The 14,813-nt window shown below is 37.8% G+C and overlaps 1 protein-coding gene across 1 annotated transcript in view; it reads right to left on the bottom strand.

The window, feature by feature from the left end:
- The window catches only part of TMTC2 (transmembrane O-mannosyltransferase targeting cadherins 2), a 235,776-nt gene that overhangs the window by 118,291 nt on the left and 102,672 nt on the right, over positions 1-14,813 (bottom strand). The gene's annotated exons all lie outside the window — the stretch shown is intronic.

Raw genomic sequence — 14,813 nt, 5'->3', positions numbered from 1 at the left:
AAGATAACTACTTGTGGAAATCATGGAAACAGTCTACTACTATTATTCCTAATCCACAGAAAAAGAATCTAGACAGAATAATGGAGTTGTCTAGGGTAATAATGGGCCAATGGTAGAAGCTGACAGAACCTGACATTCTTAAAAATCCTTCTCATCTTGCCACAGCAGTTTAATACATGTTGGTAAACACAGCACATGGAAAGTATTTTAACAGAGATACTAAAGCAGAGAGGGGAGAACGCAAATATTGTCAGATTCCTCAGGGGAAAATCTACAGTTTGAAGCACTGCCCGTTACGATAAGCATTCCTTTTTTGGGTAAATTTCTTTGATAACCAGCTGCAAGGATAGTAGTCACATTATTTTGCCCTTTCCTCGTCACATTTTCTAGAATTGACAAAAGCATCTATAACTATTAAGAAAACAAAGCAAAATGAAATCTATATTTTTTAAAATATTAAAGCATTTAAAAAACTGTCATTAACCGTTTTCAAGAAACATTTCCTCCACCTACAGCCAATTGTTTTATTTTTAAAGCAAAAAGAAACAAATTTTCTTTCTGTGAAAGCTCTGAAGTAGCTTTAGAAAATCTGTAAGGGATTGAGAACTTTGATCAAGTAACCACAGAGAATATTCTGTCTTAAACATTCCAAAGAAAGGACAAAAGAGGGGAAAAACAATTGCTAATTATCATCTTGGTAACATTTTTAAGCAGGGAAACTTGTCTCTTCTCTATTACAATTTTAACAAAGCTTTTAAATGCTTCTTCACCTTTGAGAACATTGTTCCTCCGTCAAATTGGATTCTCCTTGACTGATGGATACTAAAGTAAATAAGTAGAAAGGTGGACAGAAATTCCAAGCATATTAATGCCATCTGTGTCTTTTAGAGTAAGCTTATGCTAAAACTAGTTTCTGAGACAACACCATCCAGAGATTGCTAACTTGCTAAAGATCTTCTGTGAGATAGAAAATTAGCAAGTTTTATCTATAGTTCAGGAATACCGGTCACTTTATGCTCTGTACTAAATTTTGACCTAAACATCATTTATAGCTAGGCTATAAATTCTAGAAGTTTAGAACTAACATCTGTTTGTCGAGGCCACTTTAAGAGGACACTGGAAGGAAAGTAATAAAAATGTTATTTTGTTGAATAGGTAGGGAAATGTTAACACTGAGATGCCTAAAAATGCCAAGTTTCAAGTTTTATCAGGAAGAGTTTTGACATTAAATTCCTTCTAGAGTACAAAATAGAACTTGGAAGAATTAGAAAAGGAAGACACTCAGAAGAAAACACAGTTACACTAATCACCTGTATTTGCCAGACATGGGGTTTAATATATTTCTATTTCTCTGATTCATAACAAATTATCTGCTTCCAGTATTTGGCATCAGGTCTTTGGTTCTTAGAAGCAAGTTCCAAAATGTGTTGTCCCTTGCCCCCTCCACACAAGGAATTACACTGCTGAACCAGTCCATTCCCTTGACTTCTGGAGCCCCCAGTGATTGTGACAGACATCCTGGTACTCCTTACAGTGCTGAGCTGCCAGGATGGTACTTTTCTGGTTCATGCCTGAAATGTGCTACGAGCAGTCGTGTGCACTTAGGATTAGGTACTAGAACTGTTCCCTTATTTTTTCCCACTGAGTTTTTCTTAAGCTACCTCAGTGATGCAGATCTCAACAAGCTTTACTCTTGCTTACTAACTGAGAAGCACCCTGGGGTCTGAAGACTGCGTTATAAATATAGTGACTGATCAACTTTCATTAATGATGCTACCTTCAGACTGGCAAGTTTAGTTTTAAGTGGTATCAAACTAAACGTAGTTCATAAAACAGAAGGCACGGGACTTCAGCTTTCTGTAAAAATGTATCATAACATTCACTGATTTTGAGGGACGGTATTTTCCCTTTTAGGATTGATGGCTGGAGGACCTCCTGGTGCTCCACACATATTATGATTTACTTGACAGGAGAGAGACATGACAGCATAACTTTCTAAGAGGTTAGTAATACCCAGAGATACACAATAAAACATTAAAATATGCTGTAAGCTCTTCAGCTTATCCCACGAACTCAAAAAAATCTGCTGTCACTCATTTGTCCAGGCATTCTAATCAGTTGTTAACATTTCCCTAAATAACAGTTGACAGTATAAAGTAAGATTGGTCAAATACACATTTTTAAATCCTTTCTAGTAAGAAACTCTGCTAGACCTAGAGAGCAACATACACACCATTCAATCTCACTGACAAAGTAACTTTTCACACAGTTGATAGAGAGATGTGGGCAATTACCAGGTCTTTCAGGTTCAGCAATTTTTTCCTACTTCATTTCCTTGCTGGGATTTTAAAGATTATATCTTTAGATAAGACTTTAAACATTTTGCCTTTAGGTTATCATTGACCACACTAAAACAAGAATAAAGAAATGGGTCCATGGGACAATACAGAGCTAACATGAGAGCAACTGGGTTTTGTCTTTCCTGAAAGAAAGCCTTCTACAGCAAATTTACAGTCTTGGCACGTATAAATTAATTATGTTTAGGTTTGGTCTGTATTACATTGTTCTTCTAAAGCAAAGGGCTATTTTGCAGAAACTAATTAAATAAAAGTCTAGTTCATGTCTTGGCCTGATCTGTTGTATGTTTATGGCACAGTCCTGACTGATATGTCTTGCCAATAAGCTTCTACAGCTAACTTGTATTTTCACCTCTCTTTCTTTAATATTTACATTTTTATAGGACATGTTTCTTCTGACAAAGCATGAAGGTAAAGACAAGATCTTAAGATATCAGACTGTGAATTAGGAACACATTCCACTTCCACAATTTATCTATTTTTTTTCCTCCTGATAACAAAGCCTTTCCAATCTGGCTTTGTTCACACTATATAAAAGACTTCCTTCTTAACTTGAAGGAAAATTCCCACAGCCTGGTAAAAAAGGTTCATTCCTTGACGGAGAACATGAAAAAAAACTCCTTTCAAGCATTATATTTATATTATTTAATTATTTACAAATTAACAGCCAACTCTGTCATCATCACACTAAACTTGCATATTTTGTTTTCTGACTTCCCTTATTAAAAAAAAAATAAAACCATCTAGCCCACAATTTTATGCTGCTTTTGTCTGGTTTCTAATTTTTTTTTACCCATAATTATCTCATGTGGAGAAAATTCTGGAAACAAGTTTTGGCTTTAAAATATTAAAATGTTATATACCAAGAAATAACTTCATTCTTGCATTATTGCAGAATGACACAGCGCACAGAATCTATTTCAATGACAGTTTCTCTCCTACGACAGCAAACAGACATTCAGGTTGAATTCACTGATCCTTATTTTTAGGAAGATATGGCAGGACATACTTTCATAATTGGCAACTTCAAATTATTCCTCTTCTAACATCTGGTTTGTATTTTGCAACACCACCACCCAAAATTTCTTTACACAATTGTCCTTTTTTCAAACAAATCCCCTGCATTAACTAGCACTTTCTTCAAACAAATTCTCATATCCGTATTTCTGATCAACTTTTGGTAGTAGCTCCTAAATGGTTGCATATAAAACCCTCTTTAATGCAATCCCAAGGGCAGTCTTCTGAAGTAACAGCTAATAGCATAACTTAGCAATACTTTGAAACATTAAGTGGAAGATAGGAAGGGCAAAGCTGTATCCTGACTTTAGGTATGGTAATTATTTCTTATACCTGAGTGAACATCTGTGATCATTAGTTTTAGATTACAATTTCTCAGAAGCAAATCACTCTGATTTCTTAAAGCCACTTTGAAATTGCACATCATTAAAATTAGGTCCCCCCTTCCAGTTCCAAATGTGTATTTGAGCACTACAGTGCCCCTATTAAAGAAACATTTGGCAGCATAAAAATTGCAGCAGATGTGCAAGGTGCCAAGAGGCACAGGGGTTGAATGTAGTATGTCAAACCCCCCCCAAAAAGCACTCTTTTCAGATCCTGTGTTCTAGTAAAAGAACAATATACAGAACCACAGAATGTACTGGGTTGGAAGGGACTCACAAGCATCAAGATCACCTCTTAGCCCTGCACAGAATCATCCTCAAGAGTCACACCATATGCCTATTGTCCAAATGCTTCTTGAACTCTGTCAGGCTTAGTGCTATGACCACTTCCCAGGGGAGCCTGTTCCAGTGCCCAACCACCCTCTGGGTGAAGAACATTTTCCCAATATCCAACATAAATCTCCACAACACAACTTCAGGCCATTCCCTCAGGTCCTGTCACTGGGCAACACAGAAGAGATCAGTGCCTGCCCCTCCTTTTCCCCTCATGAGGAAGTTCTAGACTGCAGTGAGGTGTCCCCTCAGTCTCCTCCAGGCTGAACAGACCAAGTGACCTCAGCCACTCCTCATACAGCTTCACCCAAGGCTCTTCATCATCTTTGTTGCCATCCTTTGGATGCTCCCTCTAACAGTTTAAGATCTTTCTTACATTGTGGGACCCAAACCTGCCCCCAGCACCCAAGGTGAGGCTGTCCCAGTGCAGAGCAGAGCGGGACAATCCCCTCCCTTGCCTGGCTGGCGATGCTGTGCCTGATGCCCCCCAGGACACAGGTGGCCCCCCCGCTGTCAGGGCATTTACACCTAAGTAGGCTTTCAAGAGGAGTTTGTATTTCTGCAATTCACAATTGGCTGTATCAGACAGCTAATGATGGAATATATCAGCTTACCAAAAAAACTATATATAGGAAACATGATAAACTTAAATTTCCAGAGCTACTGACAGTATCAATGGGGGAAAAAATGGGAAAAAAATTACTTATTTCCTTTAACGCACAGAAAATTTAGCTTCCTTAAAAAAGACTTCTAGTAGTTCTAGTTAGAAAATTTTGGAGCCATTTTGCTGCACCTCTTCATGTTGACAGGCTTTGAAGTAGTCTGTTGATGTGAAGCAGCACAGCTTTGGGACTCATGAAAAGGTTAAGCCTGCATTTTCAGACAAGTACATTTGGGGTTCTTTTAAATACCTTTTTCTATAAAAAATATTAGCATTTTAAATTATTTGTGTATCACAGTAATACAACATTTAATCAAAATACTGAAACCATGCCCAGAGGATAAAATAGCAAAGCAGAGCATCTGACAGACGGACTTATAAGCTCCCCCTGAGGGTTTGAAGCTGTCTGCTACACTACAAGCAAAACAAATAACTGTATTAAAACATGAATTTATTACCCCACTGAGGCAGTACGTTGGTTGCTAACCACCAATGCCCTGGAATGGAAGGTCACATATCAAGTAAGATTTTATAAAATTTCACTTTTCATTACTTTGCCAAAACTTACAAGAAAAAGTACAAACACTGCATACAATAAGAACAGAGGAAAGGAGCTACATCATCTGGCTGATAAGAACAATTCTGCTGATTAATAGAGATATTTGACCTGTATAGGTTCCCAAATTTTCATATGCTTGACTTTCAAATCAATGCCTTTTTTTTTCCACCTTTACTAATTTCTCCCTTTTTTCCTTATAATTTCAGCAGATAGTCCAAAGAGTTGGACTTAAGCAGGCAATGAAATTCTTTCATTCTAAATACCACAGGGAGAAAACCAAACATTTTAATTAGGATTGGTATATACCTGAATCTAAAAACACCGAGCAATAAGGACTAAGTCAAAGAGCACTGTCTTCATTAATAAACCTACTAATAAATCTCTGCTGTTTCAGAGTAAGGTTTAGGTCTCAGACTGAATTCATTTCCAGTAGAAAACCAGGCTATAACTGAAGGAGATATCTATGCCATGTAGCTGTTACACAGACATATCCCCTCCTTACCGGATGTAGATTTGCAGCCACAAACATGAGTAAGGCAGATAATAGTGAAGAAGCTACACTGACACCTGTATCTTCAGTATTTCACCTGATGATGCCTGGGGTGATTAGCAGAGCACAGAGGCACCATCTGGGTATTTCAGAGCCTTGGAGACCAACCTGAGAGCACAAGGACACATCGACCTTTTTCTCCACTGTGCAATCACAGATTGCTGACAACACGCCATACCATGAGCAGGGCAGTGCCAAGGCAGAAATGGTTATTTGACAGGATCCAGAGTTAATATAGTACCGTAGATATAGTGCTCATGTCAGAGTGCAAACAATTTTCTAGTCCAAAAATTTAAAAAAGCACTGTTTTTAAATCTATCAAAGATGCATTTAGAAACCACATCTTCAAAATATATCAACACACAGCTATCAAAACAATAATTAAAATATAAACATATCTTAATTGTGCTTTTTCCCCCAAAAAATGTAATTGTTTAAGCAAACAAACAAAGAAAAATCACTCTACGAGATTGCTAATATTGACTTTCCACAGATTTCAAACTACAAACAGCCAAGAACGCTATACATGAAGCGGTCCAAAGAAGCAAGAGTTAAAGTTAAAGAAATTGGCATTTCTTCTGTTTTAAAACTTGTAAGAGCTATTTTGTGGTGATGTTTTGCTACTTCTAATAATGCTTTAAGGAGAAAAGTTTCCAAGTATAGAGATAGAAATATAATAAACACATATTTTAAGAATAAACCATAATCTCACAATCCCTACTAAATGAACACGGCTGTTGATGCAACCTTCATTGTACTCTACAGCAGTACAAGCTGCCCAGGATACTTTTAAAACATGCAGACTAAAACATGCAAAAAATTTATCCATAACCCCCACAGTCCTGTTTTCTGAGAGAGGAAGAAATTAAGGAGACTCAATACTATTCTACCCTCTCTTTTCCCTTGCTCCCTCATTGCCTTTATTAACTCAATATGTCCCTACACTCACTTTAAGACTTTGTTGCTATGGGAATTTATTTCCATATTTTATTGTCAAGGAGAAAAACAAGATTTTGGTGATTAAATGTCACAGAAGCTCTGACTTTTGCACAACCTAATCAAATCTACAGCCTTAAAAACAATCTGTGTATGTAAGTCTTACCATTCTGATCATAAAAAAGTACATATGTTCTACCTGGCATTTAAAAGCCAAGTACAAAAATTCACTCTCCCTTCCCCCAAAAGCTTCTGGATAATTTTAACATAATTTCTGCATGCACATTTTCAATTAGTTTCCTAGAAACTCTGGAATAAAACATATTTTCTTTTCCTTTTCTCCCAGTGAGGACCATCCACAGCATCAAGAGATTCTTTTCTTTTCTAAGTGACATTCAAGGTTAGTGAGGCTAGAAATTCACCTCGTAATAACTGACCCATAAAGACAGCTACAAAATTGTAAGCATGGGTTCCTTCCCTCCCCATACCTAATCTATATTGCAGCTGGAAAAAGAAATACATGCAATAGGTACAAAATATTGTTCAATTCCTACAGTAAATATGCCAGAAGTGTTTGCTGTCTTCTATCAAACTGGCTGCTGTTTCCACTGTAAATCTCATACACTTGTACTTACCCCCTTTTTAATATTGTAACTGTCTACATAGGTTAATGTTTAGAACCACTCACTTAGGAAAATTGTGTACGTAATCATTAAATCATTACGATTTAAATAAAACTGAGCATAAGCCAGAAAATTCAAAATTAAACCAAATATAAAAAAAAAGTCTCCGTTGTGGCTCACGGTTTGTGTATGTTTCCACTCCTTCAAAACAAGTTCTCCCAGGTCTGGAATCAGAGCTCATGCTCATGTACCAGGAACTGCTCTCTGTTAGGTAGGACTCTAGGAACACAACTGAGAATGCAGCTCTATCAACTAGACTCAGGCAATGCTGTCGGAGGACTACAGTGCTGAAGCTTAGATGACCACAGTTAAGATGCTCAAAAGATCAGGAGCCTGACCTTCACACTCAGTAGCCTTATCTTTCCCAAAGGTGCCAAACAAACTGCTGGGAGCCAGAACTCGGAGCATCCAGAAGCTGCACCTGCTCCCTAGTCTATTTGATTCTGACTGAGGACATACTTCCAGGTTTTCCCTCTTCTGACACTATTATGGTATGCCCTGACTTCTGGGAGCAAGAGGTTTAGCTTGCTATTTAGCTGTGATTGACCAAGTACAATGGGTTCATTAGGTAAAGCTCACCAGGAGCTACAAGCATTCAGCACTTCATCAAACCAGGACATTTAGGTGTCTAAACATGACATTAGGAGGCTAATGTAAAGTACTTATGATTGAACACAGAGGCACAGGTATAAACTTTCTGTGTGGCATTTAACAAACACAATCCATACTTGATGAGTAAAACCATGAATGCATGCATTTTAGCCACGGCACTAAACCAGGTTTAGGCAGATAGGCATAATTTCTGAGGCAAATCTGCACAAAAGGAATTACACCAGGAAACGTTTAACTCATTAATATACCACTGAGCTTTAGCACTGTTTTTCCCATTTTGTGGCCAGTACCCACCCATGGGAGAAGCAGAGCCAGAGGGGAAAGGAACATGGCTTTCTAGCTAGTGGAGAAACGGAAAACTGAAGATTGGCCAAAGCTGCATGTATTTCTTATCCTGCAGAGTTTGCAGGTACCCAAGTCCCCTTATCTCAGCATAAAATACATTTAAGTATTAAACATTGACTAACCCTACCAAAAACCATGAAATTTAACTGTTCTTTAATACTTATATTTTAAACAGGAAAATTGTCAGCTTCTGGAAAAACAGTTTTACAGAATCCCTTTAATTAGGAAGCTAACTAATCACTACGATGAAAAAAAACCTACATCTGTAAATATGCCTAATACTCTGAACAGTTGCTAGTCACTACGATAAGCTTGGTGCTTTCAATTGATTCCTTAAATATTTTAAAAACATTAAAAATTAGGAGACTAACATTTTCTGATTGATATTATTTGCAAAGGTTTTGTAGAGTGGAAAGTAGCAAGGCCCCCAATACCCTGTAATTAAAAACCACAGTGAAAAAGTCATGCTGTTCTTGATGTCAGTAATTGGCATGTTCCTCAGAATGAAAAATAAGTTCTAGCAAAAACTATGCAAAGCCTTTTAGAACTTTCTTACTTTGTGCCCCTTAAAGATATCCTTTTTAAGCCAGGGACAATGTGCTGGTTTTGTCTAGGATAGAGTTAATTTTCTTCATAGTAGTTAGAATGGGGCTGAGTTTTGGATTTGTGCTGGAAACTGTTGATGTCCCAGGGATGTTTTAGCTATCACTGAGCAGTGCTCACACAGAGTCAGGGCTTTTTCTGCCTCTCACACTGCCCCACCAGCAAGGGGGCTGGGGCTGCACAAAGAGCTGGGAGGGGACACAGCCAGGACAGCTGACCATAGGGATATTTCAGACTTATGGCATCATGCTCAGCATATAAAGCTGAGGGAAGAAGCAGATGGGCAGATATCCAGAGTGATGGTGTTTGTCTTCTCAAGTAACTGCAGTGCATGATAGAGCCCTGCTCTCCTGGATGTGGCTGAACACCTGCCTGCCCATGGGAGCCAGTGAATGAATTCTTTGCTTCGTTTGCATACACAGCTTTTGCTTTACCTATCAAACTACCTTTAACTCAGTGTCTGAGTTTTCCCCTTCCCCATCCCACTGGGAGGGAGTGAGCAAGTGGCTGTGCGGGGCTGAGGTACCAGATGAGGTTAAACCACAACAGGGAAGAATGGAACAACACAGTATACTGTGTATGCTACCATGCAGTATAAATCTTATGCAAGACTGAAGACAGTAACAACCCTTCTCTGGCAAACTAACCTCTCTGTTAGATTGAAGGTTCTCCATAATTCCTGTAAATATGAAAAGCCTTCTCTCTTTTTTTTATTTACTTACTCATTTACAGAAGAAGACTTTGCCTTTTTCATCCTTCTACAGAGGCATTCTCAAATATAGGCTCCTAAATATTACTGTAGACTTCAAGTCAATAGATAAAAGTAATGGGGATTTTAGTGGCAATTCTAATAAAGACATTACAGATATAAAATTAAAATATAATCTATATTATGTCAGTGTCAGTGACTTCAGCAAGACAGGTTATGATTCCTCATTTTAAAAAAAAATACAACATTGATAAATTTGCCTTAGGATGCTGTATTTCTGTCATATGTGATCTGTGCCAGTGGTTTAAATCACCCCATGAAAATATTTTCAGGAAACAACAGCTATTTATACATATTGATGTCCAATTCAGTACTGCTCCACCGACATCACAGGGACCTGCAGGAGATTAATATCTCTGAGAAGATAGCGGAGGCCAATCTTGCTTTTCTTATTTCAGGATCAAACAGAAAAGCAGCAAGGAGCTACGGGAACTACAGGAAACAGCAGTATTAGCTACTTGAAATTGTCAAGGGAGAAGTAAATTGGAAAAAGCTTCTTTTGTCTAGGAAATATCTGCTGGGGGGAGGGGGAGCGATGGCCAAGACCACACAGGCCTCATGCTGTTGCCATCCAGCAGAGTGAAGAGAAAAGCATCAGGCTGGCTCATCTGCAAATATGAGCAATGTATGTGCAGGCACATTCGTCTCACCATTTTCAGTATTTTGTACAGCCTTAAAGCTGACAGGAAAATTAACCCCCAGCTGACTACTCCAGAATCAGAGATGCTAGGGATAAATGGGGCCCCAGCTGGCACTGGAGCCCCCAATCTCTTCCATAGTTCTTGAAATGCTAAAGGTTACCCAGTCCACAAATGCAATATTTAACAGCTCAGTGCACTTGAATATGTGGCTCTTGTTAGACAAAATGAACCCATGAGAGGTCAAGTCATGTTTTGAAGCTGTAAGTTATTTATTATTTTTAACTGGAATAAAAGCAGTCTCTATGAAAAGCATATTTACTAAATATCTGACTCCAAGGATTAAGTCTGTCCTGCAAGGGAGTAGCTGCTGCCCTAACAGTCTAAACACTGTAAATGCTATACTTCAAAGACATGGAGACAAGACCAGACCATGCCCATCCAAAAGGGAAATAACTTACAAAATAACAGGTTTCTGATCAGTTGTGCCAAAATATCAAGACTTCTGGGTAAGTTCAGCATAATAAAATTGCTTAGATGGTGGGAAATGAGCAGAAAATAAACCGTTGAGTTAGATTTTAAATAATGATGGAACACTACTGCAAAACAGTATAACTTGCAAACGGAGAAGAGATGAACAATAAGCAACACTGACTACTACATTACTAAGGCTTTCAAGTTACTCAGAAGAGAAAGATAAAACTGTAAATTTAAATCAAGAGCAGCATTTTATTTTGACATTGCTTTTCAAAGCACAATAGTTCTAAAAGTAGCAACTTCAAAGACTAAAGAAAGCAGAAAGTGGCCTACTTGAAGTTTAGAGTATTCTCAAAAATCAGCAGCTTTATCTAATACCAGCAGCATATCACCAACAACTAAGACTGCTCCAAGACCATAAAAGAAAGTAGAGTTTTATAAAACTTGGTTTGGTGGTTGACCATGTCATCCATGGATGCCCCAGGTTTTCATCATTACCTTAAATAAAATATAGGCCTCCAATAAAATTGCCTTTTACAAAACGAATACTGTGATAATAGCACAGGAGGCTAGATAATGCATCCTGCAATCCAGTTCATGGTTCATGTTAAGCTATAGACACCAATAACTAATTCCACATGTGAGACAGACTTCCCAGAGGGAGATGTTAATCAAATAAGTGATAGGAAAAGATACATTTCCTTAATTTAGTATAACAACCCCCCTGTACTAACAATATGTTGATCTGGTAAAATGTTACTCTATTGTAGCAGTGCAACATTAGCAGAACATACATCTGGTTTAGTTATTTCTGTAAGGCAGTTTGTATACATAAGACACAGAGCAATACTTTATCATTACCATTATATTAAAAATGAGATTTAAATGCATTTGCCCCATCTTTTTAACTGCTAATGTTATTCAGATACATTCACACTTTAAAAAAAAAAGCAACAAAACACCAAAACAACCAAGCAAACAAAAGAAAACCTAAAAAACTCACAAGATGAAAAAAGAGCAGCACAGTAGGGTCTGTATTAGCTTTGCACTATTAATTGACAGAAGACTGATGATTAATGCTTCTGCACTCAAGTTGAATATTGCAAGTACAAAACAATTAAGCCTCTGTATTTGCATATTTTCTACAATAACAAACTTGATTACAGCTCTCTCCTGTAATCAAGTTCCCCCCTCCCAGTCCTATACCTCTGGTGGTTTAACTTGCACAAGTGCAGCTGCTGACAGGTACAATCATCTGATCCCTATCACACCTGACAACTCAATCTGCATACCTGCTATGCAACTTGCACTGGAAATGACTCAAGGTCTAGAATGCTGAAAAATAAAACAGAAGTGTAACTTACTTCCATAAGGAATGCTTTGCCCCAGTAGAACACCACTTTTTGAATTACTCTCATTTCAGGCAACTCATTTATGACTGCAATAAATATAATTCCATCAAAGTCTTCTAATTTAAAGACAGTGAATACATTCTTGTCAGCCACTCAGAATAAAACAGAGCTAACCAAATGAAATGCAGACCAGACAACAACTTTTCCAGCCAGAGTGAGAGCATCACAGGCAGACGGGAATACAAGACTTGGCAAAAGAAAAAAAATCAGCAGCCAAGTTCTACTGAATAACCAATACACAGATGACAGAAAAGAGCTGGGTAGTTTAGTAAGTGGCTACAATATAAATTTTTAAGATGCCTCAAGAATAGCTTCTAAATAAGGGGTAGCATTCATCTGCTCTGCTGGTGGTCCAGTTTTGCAACTACCTTGTTTAGAAGTCCAGCCAGTCTACTCGAATTGCCCTGGGATGTTTTCATGTGCTCAATATGACAAATCAGGATGCACATGATAACTGGTCTTGTATAGTAGCCATCATTTATATCACTGGATACTTGGCCCAAAGATAAGAACACAATGGAAAAAAATAGGCTTGTCCCCCTCAGTACCATATCCGCCCATCAGCTGGAGCATTAGTCGTTTGTGCCAGCTCATACTTTACTGACCAACCTGAAGATAATCAGTAGTTTTACTATTCTTGAAACATAAATAATCATGCCTCAGTTTCCCCAGTGGTATATTCTGAAAAATGTCATAGAAGTTGAAAGCCATAGTCTGGCAGCATACCAGGCCAGGTCCTTAACCAGCCACTCCCCCAAATCCGTCTCTATCCATTCCTTGTTTCTGTGCCCACACTTCACCTTTCTTCTCACTGTTTGTCGGTATGGCTATTTGTAGTGCAATCACAAGGACTGAATATAACTGAACCGATTCAGATTTAAAATAATTCCTAAAAGATGTATCTGGGATATTTGGGGTGAGGGGTATGGTTATGTTTTTACCTGCATTTCCTCTCACTTCAGTTTGCAGCACAGCCTAGGAAACAGCTATATCAGCTCAGCTGGACAGGGCTGAGCTAAAGGTTAGGTAGAACCTAAAGGGTTTAAAGGAATAGCACCTTTCTATTGTACCATTACAAAGCATTCAGTTACTACTTAGATAGTACAGACTTGAGCTAACCAACTTTTAAATTATTTTCCTTTCTTCTTTGGCTCCATTCTACACTTTTGCCCTCCAGCGCACTACAAAAGACCATAACTTTTCGCTCAACTTTCTTGATGTGCTTTCTTTCCCCTGTCTCCTGAAGTTGCCCTCTCCCAATATTACACTAGGAAAACACAAATAACAAATTCCAGAACAGGTACATGGACACAATTCTTTCTAATTGCCAGCAGCACTCAGCCTGAACATATGTGCAAGAAACATGCAGCCCAGTAATTTAGTGAATAAAAAAATGCATTTCTGCCCAATTAATCAAAATATTCATGTTTTCATTCAATGTAGACTCTCCCCGTAAAACTGTCTCCAGCAAAAATCAAATCTCCACAAAGGTCTGCAATCGACAAAACACAGAATCTTCTATCATTACAGAGGAAAAAATAAATTTTGAAGACACTGGCTTTCTGTCCAAGACAACTCTGATGCTGCGTGCAAAAAGACCTCACAAGCTAGGCATCCAAATTTTGAGCTCCACACCTAGGAAGAGAAATCTCGTGTTCAAAAAGTTGGGATGTGGAAGCTTGGATTTCACCTGTGTCACTTAGGTCTCTTCTGGACCAATTTTACTCTGGGCCTGGCATGGAAAAGAAGGAAAAAGGTGAGAACTTTTCCCAATTAAAAGTCCATCAGAAACATCTGCAAAGATTTTGGGTTTAAGCAATGAGTGTTGAATAATAAAAACTTTCTGGATGTTCAGAATTTTCTGTCATATGAATGTTTTTACTACTGTTTAATTCCATAGGATAGGCTAACATTTGAGTTATTAACTAAACTTCTCAAAGCACTTGAAAAAATCTCATTTTTGTACCTTTCAGTATAAAGCCTGCTGTTACAGATGTACTTTAAAGGAAAAAAAACCCAAAAGAACGACTTAATCTGTTTACTGTTTGTTTCTGCTCCGCATTAGGTGCACAATGTACCATACAGTATATGGCTATTGACATTCAGAGGTCTTACATACTCCATTATACATGAGTAAAAAAACCCGAGTATGTGTGTATATATATATGAAATTATTCTTTCCTTTTCCATTTTGTCAGAAAAGAGCATAATAACTAAGTCAACACCTCAGAGCAGTTTAAGAGGAAACTACCAGTGACTGGTGTTTTGTTTCTTTTTTACTCCACTTTATATTTACTCCACTTTACTCCTTTTATATTACAGCTTTATAGTCTGTACAAACAGAAATCATCACAGCTTTATCAAAAAACTACAATTTCTTTTCAATCCATTTGGAAGAGAAATCAGAATTTTCAAATCAAGATGTTAGAGATAAATAAGAAAAGCAATGAAACAAAATACATTTTTGCAATCTACGTC

Source organism: Corvus cornix, chromosome 1A (assembly GCF_000738735.6).
Source record: "Corvus cornix cornix isolate S_Up_H32 chromosome 1A, ASM73873v5, whole genome shotgun sequence".
In the NCBI taxonomy this organism is placed as follows: domain Eukaryota; kingdom Metazoa; phylum Chordata; class Aves; order Passeriformes; family Corvidae; genus Corvus; species Corvus cornix.
The sequence above is the reverse complement of the archived record's forward strand: the minus strand, read 5'-3'. Positions and strand labels throughout refer to the sequence as shown.